Source organism: Lepidochelys olivacea (genome assembly GCF_965140295.1).
Source record: "Lepidochelys olivacea isolate rLepOli2 genome assembly, chromosome: 6".
NCBI classification, from domain to species: domain Eukaryota; kingdom Metazoa; phylum Chordata; order Testudines; family Cheloniidae; genus Lepidochelys; species Lepidochelys olivacea.
This window is the reverse complement of record NC_140416.1, coordinates 53,943,923-53,962,795: the sequence shown is the minus strand read 5'-3', so window position 1 is coordinate 53,962,795 and position 18,873 is coordinate 53,943,923. Positions and strand designations below refer to the sequence as shown.

Sequence of the window (18,873 nt, the reverse complement as noted above, 5' to 3'; positions counted from 1 at the left end):
CCTCTGCCTCTGGCGTAAAGGAGAAAGCACAGCGCTCTTCTGTCTGCCTTTCCCGGTTCCTCTCGCCCATCCCAGGCCGTAGCCACCCGAGTGACCCGGGGGCAACCTCCTGCCCAGATTTGTTCCCTTGTCCCGAGGCAAAAAGAGGGCGCAAGGAGGTACAAAGGAAACCCTGGAAACGTCCGAGACAGCAGCATCCCTCGGATGCGGGAGACAGCAGCACTGGGGAGGGTTAATGGAGCAGCAAGCCGCGAGGGGAGGGGGGCGCATTGAATGAAAAAGGACCTCAGCGAGGGCCGAAGAGCGCCCCAGTGGGGGATGCTGAAGGGAGGGAGCAAGGAGCAGCAGCAGCAGCCCTGGTGTCTATTGACTGGAGCGGGAACCCGGGAACGGTGGGCGTGAACTGGGGAAGGAGAGCCGCGCTCCGGGGGTATGGGGTGATTACGACAGCACCTGGGGGGGGGGGACGCTCCGGGAGTGACTAGGTCAGGCCGCGGGGAAGCCGCGCTATGACTGGGGCAGGACCGGGGGGATGGAGGAGGTGATGGGGCAGGACGGGAGGGGTAGCCGCGCTACCGGGGTGTGGGGTGACTAAGGCAGGCCGGGGGGAGGTGACAAGGACAGGCCGAGGGGGGGCTCAGGGGGGTGGGGTGACTAGGGCAGGCCGGGGGGAACCTACGCTGTAACTGGGGCAGGACGGGGGGGTGGGGGGTTAGGGGCAGGAGGGGAGGGGCAGCCGCGCTACGGGGGTGTGGGGGTGACTAGGGCAGGCCGGGAGGGGGAGCTCCAGGGTGTGTGGGGCATAAGGACAGGCCGGGGGGACGGGGGACTCCGGGGGTGTGGGGTGACTAGGGCAGGCCGGGGGGAACCTGCGCTGTAACTGGGGTAGGACGGGGGGGGAAAGGGGGTGATAGAGGCAGGAGCAGCCGCGCTACGGGGGTTTGGGGGTGACTAGGGCAGGCCGGGAGGGGGAGCTCCGGGGGTGTGGGGTGACTAGGGCAGGCCGGGGGGCAGTGATAAGGGCAGGCCGGGGGGGGGGGCTCCGGGGTGTGGGGCTGCTAAGGACAGGCCGGGGTCACACGCCGGGGACCGGGAAGGACCGTGCGAACCGGGGACGCCCTTACCGTCCGGCAGCCGGGGCAACTTTCCGAAGAGCTGCAGCCGGCGGAGGCGGCGCCTCTCCACAGGCAAGAGCCGCGGCGGCCGCCGGCTCACAAGTTGCAGCCGGGGCTCTCGGGAGGCGCTGAGCTCCGGCCGCCCGGGCTGCTGCAGGCAGGGCTCCGTTCAGTTGCAGCCGCTCGGCTCTGACTCGCTGCGCGGATCCCGTGCCCAGCAACCTGGGAGAGCTAGAAGTCGCCAGCTGCAGCCAGCTCCACCTCCCGCCAGAGCCCCCTCCCCTCCCGCTTCTCTGCTCTTTCTTCTTCCCCTCATCGCATTGTTCCCTACGCCCCGCACTGTGCAGACTCGTCCTGCTTTCCCCGTCTCACCTTCCCCTTGGATTCGTTATTCCTTCACTTTCCTGCTCGGTGTTTCTCCTCCCACCGTGGCAAACCAGTTGCTTCCCTCCGGTGACCTCCTAAGTTTCTTTTCTTCTCCGATCTCAAGTTTTTCTCCCCCACACCGGCCCCTCCCAGAGAACTTTATCGATTCCTCCCAAGCCACCTGTCTGCAGGGTTCCAGCCTCAGGGTAAATTAAGGCTACCCACCCTCCCCCTGGAATTCCAATAGGGAAAATGTAGTGAACACATCTTGGGGTGGGGCACCAGGTTCACCCAAAGGGCTTTACTTAAGCTACAGTCTCCTTTCTTCATGATACACACCTTAGGGTAGGAAGGACTGCCACAAAGGTGGGAGGAGAAAGTGTCCTAGGCTGCTAATTTCATCCCTGGTGTAACTGCCGCTGAAGTCAGTTAAATTACACCAGGTAACTCACTGGTGCTGGAACCCAGTGCTAATTATGCATATATTAGCACCCTGCTTATAGGTGTTTGTAGCCCCAGATTCCCCATTGGTCCATAAAATCCTGTTACATCATAAAACAACATGTCATGCAGTTTGGGAGCCAAACCCAAAGGTAAGAGTAATGGGGTTATAAACTATGGGTCAGCAAGTGGGTACAGTTGCTGTAATTCCAGAGACAGTACAGATAGCAGGGGGGTTGTAGCAGGATTTCTGATCTCAGCACATTGTGACCTTCTCCCCAACATCCATCATTAATTTTTTGGTTTACAGTGGATGGCAGAGGTCCCTATCAGGGTCCCCTTGTGGTAGGTACTGTCCCCACATAAAATAAGACAGATACTGGCCCAAAGAATTTGCAATATGAAGTCCTGATCTGCACATTGTCTGATACAGGCAAGCCCCCACGTTCACATGGAACCCTATTTACTTCCATAGGGCTCCATACAGGCAAGGGGGTCCAGGCTTTCAGAGTTTGGAGGAACAACTTCAAGAGGGACAAGATGCAATGGGAAAGTGTAAGAACACAATGGAGAGAGAATAGGAAGACAGGTACGTCTGGAACACAGCACCATATGTGTGTAGAATTTGGACGCTTCACAGGTTGCTGGGGGGGGGGGGATTATGTTGTCTTTTTTCTAATGTATAGACACACACAGTATTTAACAACTATGGCCCTGAAATCCACTGCTGGCTAATTGCAGAGCAAGACTACAAAACTGCATCATCAGTACATTTTTGTTTTTCTCTTTATTATACTTATCTTGGTTATGCTGTCAAATTATTTCAAGGATCCCACATTTTCTTATATTTTGCCCTGTGGTTTTCCATTTGTATTTTACTGTGTGTGTCACAGCATGGCACTACTTCTGTCCACTCTTTGTGGTCTGGAGGAATGGGGCACATGTTAGACACAGGATAACAGCTACATTCCTCATTTGCTTCGTTACCCAAGGTGCCATTGTGTAATTTTCCAGAAGGAGAGCTTGTACTACAGATCATGGATCTTTCGGTCCAAGATCACATTCATGTTCTCCCCAATACCTCCTCATTTTAAACAGTCCACTTTATGTAGATAATCTTCCCTTCTTCTTTAGGGGGGTCCTCAGCACACATTGCAGGAGATTGCTCCTGCCACTCTCCCCCACCCCCCATCCCTATCGTATTGACATCATAGTTCAGAAATTACTTTGGAAAAGTGTATAAAAAAATAAGCAGAAGCTGGATTTGCATCCTGATTCTGCGGGGCCCCATTGTTCAAATGCACTAAATTAAATGTAACCCCAGTTTTCAGAATCTTGTATGTACTCACATAGACATAATGACCCTTTTACCATACAATTTGGGGGGCCATTATTGAAACATAAGCTCCCAGAGTTTAGAGACTTGAGAAGTGTTTCCTCAGTCCTGAAGTTACTGGTTGTGACTCCAGTTAGGGCTGAGTTGAGTTTTGCATTTAAAGCAGGGTTTCAACCTCTGTTATGTATAAAGAATACAATGCATCCTCTGCAAACTTAAACCAAATCTTCAATAAAACCCATTTTACCAGGTATAATTAAATATGTATCAGGGACATTTTGCCTGTTTTTGTTATTACAAATTTAGGTGATTTATCAGTCATCTAAAATCTCGCACAAAGAAATAAAGTTGGATGGTTTTGAATCCATCCCAGCACAAACCACTCAAACAGCCTTCTCAAGGCTATCACAATCTGATCAAATGCCCCTGAAGTGTGTAGAGCCATAGCACTCCCAGCAATGTGAATGATCTCCTTCTCCCGCAACACTCCACTATAGAGCAGATTATCTATTCTGAATAACCACTCCCTATTATCCAGCTGATTAATTTCAATTTTTCAAACAAATTGCAGTGATAGGACTCCAAAAATAAAATGGACAGATTCATCTGGGTAACTCCATTGACTTCAGTGGTGTTATACGAGGGATGAATTTGATCCCATGTGTAATTCAGCGCTCACAAACCATTTCCTGTGTGTGCTTCATGTCAGTTTCCCACTTCTCACACCTTACCTGCCCTTCTGCCTCTTTTTCCTATTCCTATTTCCCCACCTGTCTCCCCCCTCTGCTTCTTTCTGCCCCTTGTCTCTCCCACTTCCTATGCCTCCAGGCTTCTCTCTCTCCTCCTGTTTCCTCTCATTATTTCCATTGTCTTCTCTAACTTGCATTACAAGCATGAGAAGAAAAGACCCAACTCCAGTCCAGTTTGTTTGTGGTGCCTAGTACTGAACGTGTACTCAGCACAGCTCAATGCCTCTAGGCCGATAAGCAGAAGGAAGCAGCTTGCTGGAACTTGACTATTAGTCTTTTGTCCAGACTGCTCCTGGAACTGGCTTCAGCTACCTTGCTCAGTGATATCGCACATTATTCTTAACTGTATCATGAGTTTATATGACACTTTAGAGAACATATAACAAACAAAATCTCTGCCTCAAAGAGCTTCCCACAAACTTTTCAGATTTGATCCTCTAAAGTTGGGCTCCTAAATAAGTGACCTGATTATCCAAGGCGGTAAGTTCCTGTAGCTCTGATAAAAGCTACATCAATCAGTATTGTACATCATTTACCATCACTCTGCTTTCCCAGGGCCTCTCCCATCAGGCCCTGGGAAAGTGACACGAGGGACAGATGATATACCGGTAGCAGGGGGTTTGTTCAGACGTCATCATTAAATTCATAATTAAAACTCTGCCAGCGTGTGTTCCATCCCTTGCTCTGTTTCCCCAGGGTCAGATGGAGAGACTGTGAAGCTGGAAAACTCATAGCCCTTTTTCTTTATTTTTTGTATATGGCATAATTCCTATTTTTACTTCTGAAGACAATTGATTCTATGAAGAATACTCAGATAGATACAAACAGACATTACGATTTTGCTAAACAAGTTTCTTCCTCCCCTTCCTTCCCACTCTTTTTGAAGCTGTGATATGAAACAGAAGAACTCTCAGGAATCCCTAGAACCAAAACTCCAGAAACAAAGACTGAATGAATCCTTGGACTCAACTCAGAGGAAGAAAACTCTTTTAAGAGAGCTGTGTAATAATTTAAACACTCTGTACTGAAAGGATACTCTCAGAATAAAATGTATTTCTTAAAAACTATGGCCACATCAATATCATTAACAATACCCCAGGCTGTATGTCATCAAAGTGAAAAAAATTAAAAACAGCATTGTCCTTTGAAAAAGTTCCTCTCGAGATCCACAGCTGAAGTTTGCATCTCAGGCTCATCAATACTTGTTGCACCTGCTAGGCTTGGAAACTGTAATTCAACTGCTCAGTTTCCCTTCCCATTTCCCCATATTATTTACAATCAAGACTGGGAACCCATTGTGAAAAAACATAGTACAAGAGTTAACAATCTTATCTAAGATGAAACAGATATAGAGTGGGAGAAAGGAAGTATTATGATCCCCATTTAACAGATGGGAAACAGACAGAGATCTGCATGAACCAGATCAGAAAACATATTTAGGTGTCTAACTCTCACTAATTTCAGTGATCTGCCTAATGACACAAAAAGTCTGTAGCAGATCCAGGAAGTGAACTAAGATCTGAGTCCCAGTCAAATGCCTTATTCATAAGGCCCTACTTCATTTGTGATAATGCGGAAATTGTGGATGCCGTAATGTTAGGCTTCCACCACAATTTTGATTTTTATTAGCTTACTTTGCACAGTCCACAATTTTGCATACATTTTGTGGTTTGCAACACACACTTTTCCCCCGTTAGTACATTAAATGATCTTGGAGAGTTTTGGGATTCACCTGCAATTCTACAGTGTCTTCCAGAGTTAGAATAGACAGCAAAGAGGTCAGTATCGATCTAGTCTAATTCTGTGGATGCCAATCCTGCAGTATCTCAGTATGGATGAGTATTCGCAAAGCAAAAACAGGGCATGAACAAGACAATTGTAGCGAAGTGTACTGCACATTGAATGCATGTAAAATGCAAATGGCTAAAGTGACTGAACTTAATTTCAACAGCAATTGTGTTAAGATATTTAGTATTCTGAATTTTTTACTGTACCAGTCACTTTTTAAAAAATGAATGTAATATAGTTAAACCAAATTATCTGGTTATCAAAAACATTATCAGGCATAACATAATAGTTGAGTGTTTATATCGTTCCAGCAATTTTTTTTCTTAAACAAATAGGTCTACTTTGGCTTTTCCAAATTACTGCTGTTAATAAAGGTTCATTATTACTTTTCCGCGATTTTCCATGTCTTGTCCACAACTCATCCACAATTATTTGAAAATCATCCCACGATAGAGGTAGGGCCTTACTTATTTACCAGAATATCCTTCCTCTCACTTTATGATGCTTCACTGCAGTTGCATTGAGCGCCCCAATACGGAAGAAGGCTTAAATACTTTTTAAAAACTCTTTTTAAGATGACATTTAAAATCCTGAAATGTCTATTCTCATAAGATTTAGTAAAATACTTTTCTCCCTTTGAAAAAATAAATAAACACACAAACAGCTTTGGGGATTACTGTTCCTTGAGAAACTCCCATTAAATAAAAATAAAAGGAGTACTTGTGGCACCTTAGAGACTAACAAATTTATTTGAGCAAAAGCTTTAGTGAGCTACAGCTCACTTCATCGGATGCATTCAGTGGAAAATACCCATTAAATAGCACTTTATTTGACTATTGGAGTTTTTCATGGTTTCTCTTATTAAGAACTACAAGGAGGGAAACCACTGTTACCTATAGAGAAAGGAATAAATGCTGGGGTGAGGGAGAGATGGTTGAAAACTTCACCTCTGACAGCAGCGGTTAGACAGTCACATAGTAACTTCTATCAAAACAGCCAATTGTGCTGAGATAACTTGTTAAACATCTGCTGAGAACATATGGAACCCTCCGGGGGAGGCAACTTGACACCATCCAGCCATGTATTTCACCTCCTACTCACTCTCTCCAAAGAACCAGTCAAAGCAAATGACCTCAGGAGTCCTATGTTCCGAGGGAAGCCCTGACCATACAGGAGGTAATAGCTTCCCAAAAACCAGGCTGGAAAAGCATCCCATCTAGGCACTTTCTTCTGTAGCAACTAAAGCATGCACTGAGTATGAGTAGAGGAGATGGGGAAAGTGGCAGGTTGTTCAAACTCACTCAAACATCACAAAGCCTATTTATCTATCTATGTTCTTATGCCAAATGGAGCTGCTGATTGTCATCTGGCCATTTTATGGTCAATGGCCAGGGCCAACAAAGTTATAATATGTTCACAGGATTCCTTAGGCCGCAAGGGGCTTCAGCATCCCATAATATTATGCCGCATAAAGTGTCCCATTAAACATACTCTGCTGCCTGCACTTTGTGTAATCACTCACAGCTGTGCAAAATGAAAACAAGTCAGCTGTAAACTACATCAACCAGCGTAAGTGAATGGAGGATTGTGATTTATACCCCTCTTGCACAGGTGTAAATGATAGCACAAGGAGCAACATGGGAAAATCTGGCCCAGAATACTGTTAAGTTGTGTTGCAGCCTAACCAACACACTATATGCAAATGCCTCCCAGAGTTTTTCACGTTCAAAATCAAGATGATCCAGATCTGGACCCAGCGTTTGAGGTCTGAGTCCACCTCCAGTGATAGTGCTGCTAGTGGGGTTGTAACACTGCCAAAGCCCAACACAATTGCCATGATTCAACACTACTTTGCAGCATACAAACCTCCTGGATCTTAGTAAAACGCAGAAGCTCAATTTCTTTCTCTTTGATCTCAAAGGCCCTTAACATAGCCTATGTACATAGTAAGGCCTGCTTTTAGGGTTATAAAAGGGTGTCTTGCATATCCTCAGGGCACATACTTTGGGAAATGAAGCTGTTTGGTTCTGGCACTGTGGCATGAATGAGGATACACACTTGCCCTGTGCTTTGAAGTCAATTTACAATGGACTATATGAAGCTTTGTTATTTTTAAAGCTGTGTTATGAATAAAGTTAGCATTCTCAGTGACTCCTATATACCTGTTATCACGTAACCAACACCCCTGCAAAGTAGGTGGTATTGCCCCATTTTTACAGTTGCAGGAACTGAAACCCAGAAGTGTGAAGTGACTGGCCCAAGGTACAGAAAGAGTCAGTGTCAGGTTTCGAACTCAGGAGCTTCTGCCTTCCTTGTCTGTGGTCAGGCTACAAGGCTCCCCCTTAATAATTTTAAGAATGCGGTTCCCTCCCCTAAACATGAGGCCTGCTTTGCTAGCTGGACATCAGTGAGTTGTAGTGACTGATATATCAATAGGTTTTGTGTAGTTAGGAGAAGTGGATTCATATAGGCTACCGCACAATACAGGTTTGAGCCCTACAGATCCTCTTATCTGATCAACACTTGTTGTGAATTCTTAACTACACTGTAAGTTATGAGGCATTTTTTCATATCAGGAAGAGATAGATGCATTGAGGGTTAGAGCCAACTTCATCTCCTGTGTAACTCCGCTGATTTCAATGAAGTAATGCCAGAGATACATTTAGCTTTTCATTCCTATCTGGGATAAAAGTACAGTACACACTCATCACTAAAGCAAGAGGGAAAAAAAAACGGTCTTCCCGCCTCTCACTTTCTCTGAGACACTTTCTCTGAGAATAGTGATCAGATTATAGTGGGTGAACCTCAAAGGTTCTAATGTTCTATTCTCATACACACCCCTAAGTCTGTTTGCTTCTCCGGTCCTTCTCCAAACTATGAAATGGTTTAGTGTACCAATCACTTCCAGGGATAGTCTATTTTTTGTCAAGGTCCAAATTTCTTGTTCAAGCTATAATCAAGGTCCAGACTCCAGAGAAAATAATAAAAACAACAACAACAATAACGATAATAATATGTTAGCAAAAAGATTTCGGGGTCTGTTCAAAAGTATCTGGCAGTCCGGATTTGGCCTGTGGCCTGCCTATTGACTACCCCAGCTGGAAGCTTTCTGGCAGGGAAATCCCAGGGCTTCCTGCTTCCAGTCTTGCTGGAAACAACCCCCACCTTTCCCCCAGCCAGCAGCCTTTCATGGCATATTTTGGCACTTGGGCTTCTGGCCCTGGCCTGAATGAGGACACACAGAGATTGTTGTGAAAATATACAGATACCCAGAAGAAATATTAGTTGAACATTTTTGAACATCAAGAAAGGTTCAGTCAAGTAACAAGCAAAAGGTTTGGAAGAGGGTGGAAATTCTATCCACACCACTTTTCCAACCCTAATGCAGCCTCAATCACCCTTGCATAATTTAGGACAGAGGGAAATAATGTGAGTCTCCCTGATTAGCTCATCCCATCCCATCTTCTTTTCTGTCTCTAAGGGTATGTCTTCACTAGCAACGTTAAAATGCTGCTGCGACAGCACTTTAACATGGCTGTGTAGTCCCGGCAGAGAGAGAGCTCTCCCAGCGCTGTAAAAAACCCACCTCCATGAGGGAAGTAGCTACCGGTGCTGGGCACACAGCTCCCAGTGCTGGTGCACTGCCCACACTTTACAGCGTGGAAACTTGCAGTGCTCAGGAGGGTGTTTTTTCACATCCCTGAGTGAGAAAGTTGCAGAGCTGTAAAGTGGCAGTGTAGACAAGGCCTAAGGGCATGGCTACATTTACAGATGTAGAGTGCTGTGAGTTAAACCAGCCCTCAAAGACCGCAGTAGAGAGAGCGCTGCCATGTGTTCACACTGTCAGCTGCAAGCACACTGGCATGGCCACATTTGCGGCACTTGTAGCAGCATTGGGAGAGGTGCATTATGGGCAGTTATCCCACAGAGCATCTCTTCCCATTCTGGTGCCGTGGCTTGTGGGAAGGGAGCCGGGGGGAGAGGGGGGGCATTCTGGGTCCTGTCCCAATGCCCTGTGATGCATCCCAGGAATCCCTGTGCTTCCGTCTACATTTGGCACCATCTTTCAACGTCTTTTTGTACTGCGCGCTCTGTCTTCCCTTTCGGTCTGTGGGAATGGATCCTGAACTTGTGAGGAATATGCTGATGGGTCTCACCAGCATGTCACGAATTGCAGTCGAGTTACTCCTAAAGCTACAAAGTGACAGTGAGGAGTCCGACAATGATGTCGACTCACATAACACACACAACACAAGATTGCTTGTGGAATTCACAGACATGCTCACCGCAGTGGAATACTGCTTTTGGGCTCGGGAAACAGGCACTGAGTGGTGGGATCACATCATCGTGAAAGTCTGGGATGACGAGCAAGTTTGCAGGGCCATTAATTGCATCCTGCTCAGAACCACCATGACTCTGGGCAACACGCGTGACATTGTGGCTGGCTTTGCACAAATGGATTTCTCTTACTGTGGAGGGAGGATAGATGGGATGCATATTCCAATTCTGGCACCAGATCATCTAGACTCCGTACATAAATCGGAAGGGGTAGTTCTCTATGGTTTTCCAGGCGCTTGTGGATCACTGTGGGTGTTTCATGGACATTAACGCAGGCTGGTCCGGAAAGGTGCATGACACATGCATCTTTTGGAACACAGGCCTGTTCAGGAAGCTGCAAGCTGGGACTTTCTTCCCAGACCAGAAGAGGACCGTAGGGGAAGTCAAAATGCCCATTGTGATCCTTGGAGACCCCGCTTACCTTTTAATGCCATGGCTCGTGAAACCCTACAGAGGGAGCCTTGACAGTAGCAAGGAGAGGTTCAACAGGCTGAGTCGGTGCAGAATGACTGCTGAGTGTGCTTTTGGCCATTTAAAAGGCCGCTGGCGCTGTCTGTATGGGAAGCTGAACCTGGCCAATGACAACATCCCCACGTTATGGCCATGTGCTGTATCCTCCATAATATTTGTGGAAGGGAAAGGTGAAAGCTTCACTCAGGCATGGACCATGGAGGTTCTACACCTGGAGGCTGAATTTGAACAGCCAGAGACCAGAGCTATTAGAGGAACCCAGAGTGGGGCTGTAAGGATTAGGGATGCCTTGAGGGAGTGATTTGATGCTGAAAGCCACCAGTAACGTTTGGTGCCCTGCACGGGAGTAAAATGCAGTGGTTCCAGTGCTAGTAGGCATCCTTGTTTGCTACGTACGATGCATTGACTTGCAGTGCCTGTTGCTTTCCTGGGCTACGGTATCTTTTACTTAATGCAATAAAGAATGTTTTCAAAGCCAAAAAATTCATTTATTGAAAAGAAACAACTGCTGGGGAAACAGAAAGGGCATGACACATCTGTGCTGTGTGGGAGGAGGGAAGGGGGCGGGATGGGGAACAGGACAATCACAGATTTGCGTATGTCCTGGTATCAGCCTTCCTGTCTGGAGTACTGCAAAATGAGTGCTGCACTTCAGACTGGCTAAAATGCATGGTGATGGGGGTTGAGTGCAGTGGGTAAGGGTCGTAGTTTGCAGGGCTGGGCGGTGAAGCTACAGGTGTTGGAGACAGCTGGTGGGGATAAGAAACCGAATGTTGGGGGAAGTGGGTTGGCGGTGACATAGGGTGTCAAGGTTCCTTCCCCACTCTGAACTCTAGGGTACAGATGTGGGGACCTGCATGAAAGACCCCCCAAGCTTATTCTTACCAGCTTAGGTTAAACGCTACCACCACCAAAGTGTCTAACAATAATAACAGGGGAAGTGTCCACTTGGAAACATCTCCCCCTCAAAATCCCCCCAAACCCTACACCCCCTTTCCTGGGGAAGGCTTGATAAAAATCCTCACCAATTTGCATAGGTGAACACAGACCCAAACCCTTGAATCTTAAGTACAATGAAAAGCAATCAGGTTCTTAAAAGAAGAATTTTAATTAAAGAAAAAGTAAAAGAATCACCTCTGTAAAATCAAGATGGTAAATACCTTACAGGGTAATCAGATTCAAAACATAGAGAATCCCTCTAGGCAAAACCTTAAGTTACAAAAAGACAGAAAAACAGGAATATACATCCCATTCAGCACAACTTATTTTATCAGCCATTTAAACAAAACAGAATCTAACGCATATCTAACTAGATTGCTTACTAACTCTTTACAGGAGTTCTGACCTGCATTCCTGCTCTGGTCCTGGCAAAAGAATCACACAGACAGAGAGAACCTTTGTTTCCGCCCCCCTCCAGCTTTGAAAGTATCTCCTCATTGGTCATTTTGGTCAGGTGCCAGCGAGGTTATCTTAGCTTCTTAACCCTTCACAGGTGAAAGGGTTTTTCCTCTGGCCAGGAGGGATTTAAAGATGTTTACCCTTCCCTTTATATTTATGGCATAGGGGCACAAGAAAAGGTTTTGGGACAAGGACTGAAGGGGGTGTGTGGATCTGCTCCGTTTTCAGTGCTACGAGTGCCTGTATCAAGTCTGCTTCGCACTCCATAATGCTTATGAGCTGCTCTGTGCTTTGGTGCCGGCAATCTGCATTCTGATGGCGGAGCCTCCTTTCAGTCTCCCGTCACTCCTGTACTTTTTGATTTTCAGTAAGGGACTGCTGCATGACTTCATGCAGCAGGTCCTCTTTGGTTCTTCGCGGCTGCTTTCTGATTCTTTGTAGTCTTTGGCCATTGATAACAAGGACAGCTGGGATCTCAAGGTTGCATTTGTAAAGCCAAAATGCAACAGAGGCAGCATTGTTCACACTGGACAGAGCAATGATTGGTCCGTACTTAAAGACAAGTACATTGTACATAATAGCAGAAAGTGCCCATCCCAAAGTGAGCGCACATTACCCACAGGAGCCCCAAAATGGTGAGTAAGCACGGGGTAAGGGGGACTGATTGTTTCAGAGCCTTACTGTCCTCTGGGGTTGGTTCTGTGCCTTGGGGAGAGCCAACAGCTGCAGGAAGCCCCTGTCCTGAACACTGTCCCCACATTTTCTACAGGATGAATTCGTCCTGGATGATATCTCGCTGCTGAGGGTGACCTAGGAAGCAAGGAAGGGTCGTCTACTACAATGCAGCTTCCACCCTAGCCCTTATACCGCTTGCCTGTGTGCAGTAATGGTCCCCCCACCCCTCATGGCACAGTGGCATGGACATGTTAGCCTTACTGGGACAAGGAGCACAGTAGCTCTGCCAAAGAACCTGCGCAAGCGGATTTCCCAGCTTCTGCATGAGACCTTTGAAGAGATCACTGAGGCCAATTATCGCAACGTGAGAGAGCACATCAATCCCCTATTCCGCATCTAGGCATGCACGCAGCCCTAACTCTTCTTTCCGCAACCCTCCTCGCCCCAAAAGCCCACACCAAACAACTCCCTCCTCTGCTGTTTGTTCTTCCACAAGCACCAATCCACTGTGACTGGCTACCTTCCTCTTGGCTTAAAAACAGTTCCTGGCTGCATGTATCTAGGGATGCCAGGCTGTCCTTTGGCTCTGGGACCCCCTCCTCCTCAGCACCCTCGCTCCCGCTTTCCTCCTCCTGTTTTGTTGAACTCTGTGCTGCTAAGGCCTCTGAAGTGTCCATGATGGCCTTCAGAATGGAGGTGGGGTCACCCCCAAGGATCGTGTCCAGCTCTCGGTAGAAACGGAAGGGGGCAGTACCGGAGCGGCTGTTTGCCTCCCACACTTTGTGGTAGGCATTCCTCAGCTCCTTCACTTTAACCCTACACTGCACCGCATCCCAGTCATGATGCCTTTTCATCATGGCCCTTGATAACTTCCCATAATATCGTAATTCCTACAGCTGGAGTGCAGCTGGGACTGGACAGCTTCCTCCCCCAAAACACTCCTTACTGGGGATTGCCTGATGTGTGGAGGCATGTCACCTGGAAAGATGCGCTGAGAGCACTCCACGCCTTGCTGAGCAAACAGGAAGGGGAATTTCAAAATTCCTAGAGAATTTAAAGGGCGGGTCTGATGGTTGGTTGCCTGAGGGCAAGGCAGTAGAGTTCAAAGTGATGACCAGAGTGGCTAGAACAGGCATTGTGGGACACTTCTGGAGGCTGATCAGAGAGCAATAATAGACCAGGGTGTCCACACTGGCACCGCGGCGCTACAGCCGGGCCGCAGCAAGCTTTATGCTTCTCGTGGAAGTGGATTACCAGGGGCGCTCCAGCCGCGGAGTTGGGGCACTCTACATGCCTTGCCAGTGTGGACACCTCAGAAGTTAGGGTGCCCGGGGGGGCTGATTTAACGCACTCTAACTTGCAAGTGTAGCCAAGGCCTAAGTCACTCTATAGGCTCTCCCTTTCTCCTGCTTTGTGTGCACGTGTCTCTCACACCTGCTTTCTCCTAGCTCTTCCTCATGCTGTGACCGTCACTTTCTCACTCCCTTTTTGTGGCTCTCACTCCCCCTTTTGTCTCTGACTCTTTCTCCCCATGACTCACTCTCCTCTCCCATTTCCCTCTGTGACTGTCTCTTCCACTCTCTTTCAGTCATTCTCTACCCCACTCACTGACCACACTATTTTCACAGCTCAGAACATGAAGTGCTGAACATAGTGGCCTGGGGAGGATGACCAGTAGCATGGAAGCAGAGCTGGGGATGCTCCTTTCCAGGAAGCAGACAAGGGAGGGAAGAATATCAGGAGCCCTTCCATACAAATGGATAATAATGTTTTTTCCTCTTGATTTGCATGTGGGCCCTGAAGCACTGAGCTCAGACCTGCACAGGGCTCCAGGCTGCACTCCTCTCGGGGACATGAAGCATACACCTGGCCTTAGGATGGGCAGCTCCAGCGGATGCTGTCACTGCCCTCCATGTGTCCCTTTCATTCATACCATTGTCTAGCTGCCATGGTTACCTTTTGCTTTCATCTGGAAACCATATCATCATCCAATGCTCCTGTGGATTCAAAACTAACCAGGGCTCCACAAGCGGGAACCAAGTAGATGCAGTGATCAGAGGCCAAGTTGGGGGAAGTCTAGCAAACTCCTCCTCTCCTATGTGGAGAGCATAGGCCATGACACTGCACTGATGTCAGAGCTTATGGGTCTTTCTTTCTTCCCTCTTCCATTCTCTTACATTCATTCACATCTGCCCAGGGGCTTATTCCACAGGTGTCCATGAGGTACCTAAGATCTGACCATGGGGCTGAGAGGGAGCAAAGCTCCATCCAGGGCACCAGGGATGAGGGAAGCAGAGTCCCATTTCCATTTGGGATACCACTGTGATGTGTCATTCCATATTTTTATGAAAATATGCTTATGATATGAATATGACATAACAGATATACTTTATGCAAGATGGCTCACATGAGATATCATTAGAAAGGTTATGATTTACTGAATGAGATTGTCCTATTTGTATTCATGTGTCAAGGTTCCTTCCCCACTCTGAACTCTAGGGTACAGATGTGGGGACCTGCATGAAAACCTCCTAAGCTTACTTTTACCAGCTTAGGTTAAAACTTCCCCAAGGTACAAACTATTTTACCCTTTGCCCTTGGACTTCCACTGCCACCACCAAACGTTTATCTGGGTTTATTATTATTAGGAAAGCATTGTTTGGAAACGTCTTTCCCCCCATAATCCTTGCACCCCACTTCCTGGGGAAGGTTTGGTAAAAATCCTCACCAATTTGCATAGGTGACCACAGACCCAAACCCTTGGATCTTAAGAACAATGAAAAAGCATTCAGTTTCTGAAAAGAAGGATTTTAATAGAGGTAAAAAGAATCACCTCTGTAAAATCAGGATGGTAAATACCTTACAGGGTAATTAGATTCAAAACATAGAGAATCCCTCTAGGCAAAACCTTAAGTTACAAAAAGGCACACAGACAGGAATATCCATTCTATTCAGCACAACTTAATTTCTCAGCCATTTAAAGAAATCATAATCTAATGCATATCTAGCTAGATTACTTACTACGTTCGAAGACTCCATTCCTGTTCTGTCCCCGGCAAAAGCATAACACAGACAGACTCTTTTTTTTCCCTCCCCCCAGCTTTTGAAAGTATCTTGTCTCCTCATTGGTCATTTTGGTCAGGTGCCAGCAAGGTTCTCCTAGCTTCTTAACTCTTTACAGGTGAGAGGATTTTTCCTCTGGCCAGGAGGGATTTTAAAGGGGTTTACCCTTCCCTTTATATTTATGACAGCATGTATCATTTCTGTATCTGAAATTAGGAATACTGACTATGTATCTGTGTTTCAACTATGCTACTTTGGGTGACGCCCACTGCTAACTCTTCAGGTACAACAATCGATAAGCCAGACATGGCGGATGGCCCATAGCAAGGACAATGGATTGTGAAAAGTTTGGTTTTCCTGTGGACGCTCTATACTGCCACTGACTCATGGATGCTGTGATACTACAGAGTCAGGAGGTCTTGTCACCTGATACTAAAACATAAGCTGGGACTTCTTGTAACTTTCCACTGTAAGGGAAAGGGGGTCAAAGTAGGGAAACAAAGGACTCCCGCCTCATGCGAATCCTATTTACTGGTGGGGAGTGAGGTAATTCAGGTCATCAATTCTCCCTTGCTACCTTGCCCAAGATGACTGCTGGAAACAACTAAGACTGAACTGGGGGAAAGAACTGGACCCAGGCTGGAAGGGTGCCTGGCTTGTGAAGATTATTAGAACCACATTTAGGGTGAGAACTCACATGTAACCAGTTTCTTTAGTGTATTAAGCTTAGTTTGCATGCTCTGTTTTATTTTCTTAATAATCTGCCTTGTTCTGTCTGCTACCTCCTTAACTACTTAAAATACACCTGTTATAGTTAATAAATTTATTTCTGGTTTATAATATAATCCATTTTATGTGATTTCTAATTGGAGGGGTGAGAAGTTGTGTACACCCTCCTCCACATTGAGGGAAGAGGCGAATTTCATATAATTTTGGGTTTGCACTCCAAGGGGGGTGGACATCTGGGTGCTGTGGCATGCCCCGTAACCTGAGCCTTCCCAGAGCAGATCTGTCTCTGTGCAGCTGGCTGTGGCCCTGCCTGTGTGCTTGGCTGGAAAAGGCTAGGGAGCCTAGCCCAGCAATACCAGGTAAAAGGGGGCCCACGCTGGCAGAATAGTCTGACTCAGTGGTGTTCCAGCACACCTCGTGACATCAGGGGGTCCAGCCCGTCACAACCACCACAAGGGTGTTTTCATTTTTAAACAAGAAGGTAGATGGGATGGAATGCAGATGGGAACCTGGCAGGGGCTAAGGAGCAGTGGGGGCCTTCTGGCATGGCAGTATAGGAGGAGATGAAGAAGCTGGGGCCTACTAGAAGAGTCTCACATTTCCAATCAGCAGCTATTTCCACTCTGCTTGTTTCTCCCCTGCCTGCCAGGGAGAGCGGGTGTGGCAAGGAGGGATGGGGACAGACAGGCAAGGCCTCACTCTTTAACCTGACAGAATGAGAGCAAATGCCTCTGGCACAAGCAGAAGCACATTAGAGAGGGTGGAAATGGGAATTCTGACATCCCTGGAAGCCAGACATTGAAATGAAAATAAAGCAATAGGAGCTGAGAAGCTCCCAGTGTTGGCAGAGAAGGTGGTCCCCTTCTATCTGGGCTTCACCATGTTCCAGGGCAATAACCAGCCAAAGAAAGATGAGATTTCCCAAACCAAGGCCTTGTGCCACAGACCAAGAGCAGTCTCCCTTCACCTGAGCCAATGGCTTCACTAATGTGGAGTGTGCACGAGTCACTAAAGACCCTTCAACCTTCATCAGAAAGAGGAGCAGAGCTCTGTGCAGTTGGGCCCACAGAGGCAGGGGGAGGAGAGCTATTAAGACCAAAGCCTAATGGATGAGGTAAGGTGGGGAATAAAATATAATTTTAAAAAGTCATCACCTTAATTTTAATCACACTCACGGGACTACATGAGATTTAAAACAAAACATTACACAGCTGCTTTGCTACATGAGATTAATTTCATGTAACAGGATGAATAAAAAATATTCCCACTCCAGGTTTCTGAAACATTCCAGCCCCAGGCAGCGGGAGTAATGGGCATAGAATGTGGGATGAGGCAGGGAGATGAGCTCAAGATGCTTTCATGCTTCATGTGAGTCACCCACCCAGAGCTGGATTCTGACACAAATCTCTGTCGGCATTTTCCCATTAAGAATTAATCTTTAGCTAAGGTGATCAGTGCTAGATCTCTCTCTGTAGATGGACAGACACAGAATAAATGTTAAAGCTAACGTGGGCTCACAACAGTCTGGACCTTTGTGGTGAGACCAGCTCCAGCAGATACCAGGAGAAGTTGTGAGCTCCACGGACATTGGTGGACTCCATGCCATGGCCTGTTAAAGTTACCAAGTACTTAGATCCAAATTGATTTGCAAGAATACCATACTGAGAAATAAACTCATTACCTTTCACGCAGCAGCATTAATGTGCAGCCCTGACAATTATTCTCCCTGGTCATCCCCTCCGCCCTGCCCTGAGCAAGAGTGGTGGTTTCTTAGTATCCAGTGCAGTGCCAAGATACAACTCAAAAGCACATCCCAAAGGGGCTAGAAAGTAATCAAGATCCCCCTATTTCTAACAGAGTGATCAGAAATGCCTGATTACTTCCTATCAGTTCAGGCTGTGATCTTATTAGCTCCTGTAAGCTAAAGCAGAGTCTAGGCCTGCCTAATTCTTAGATGGGAGGGAGACCTCCAAGGAAAAGCTAGAGCACAACAGGAAGTGGTACTGGTGACTCCGTAGGTCTCCCTCTTCCCTTTAAGGCAAAAAAAGAACCCACTGCTTCATTGCAGTGCTAGCGGTGCTCTGCAGCCGGAGGTACCATCTTCGGAATGAGCTGTAAAACCACTCACGGTCATTCAAGATCCCAGACAGGCTTTGAAAGAAAAGGGGTGCTAACTTCACTAACCAGCTACATTCCATCTCTAGCTAAGATTACAGACATTCTACTGACTTCCTGTAATCTTCTTCATTTCCTGCTAAGCTGTCATTTAATGTTGCTTTTCCATACTTACCATGATCCACCACAGAAGTGACTGCATTTCAGTAATTAGTCATCTAATTCTAATATATCAGAGAGAGACAGGCCCAAACAGGATCCAGATCCAGACTTTTTCAATGTTCAAGGG

General features: G+C 46.9%; 1 protein-coding gene and 1 long non-coding RNA gene across 5 annotated transcripts in view; one reads left to right on the top strand and one right to left on the bottom strand.

Annotated features, from left to right (window-relative positions):
• TSPAN18 (tetraspanin 18) overlaps positions 1 to 2,512 on the bottom strand; it is a 182,638-nt gene extending 180,126 nt beyond the window's left edge. For 2 of the 4 annotated variants that reach the window (XM_084630093.1, XM_084630096.1), the window contains exon 1: positions 1,125 to 1,350. The gene's annotated coding sequence lies outside the window, so the exon portion shown is untranslated. Of the gene's footprint in view, positions 1 to 1,124; positions 1,351 to 1,487; positions 1,534 to 2,389 lie in introns of those variants that run through there. The other 2 variants (XM_084630094.1, XM_084630097.1) reach the window with 2 other exon arrangements.
• LOC311521659 lies at positions 312 to 5,032 on the top strand. Its single transcript, XR_014711948.1, has 3 exons — positions 312 to 430; positions 2,398 to 2,511; positions 4,894 to 5,032. It is a non-coding gene; the product is annotated as an uncharacterized lncRNA (long non-coding RNA).
• The last annotated feature ends 13,841 nt before the right edge of the window (positions 5,033 to 18,873 follow it).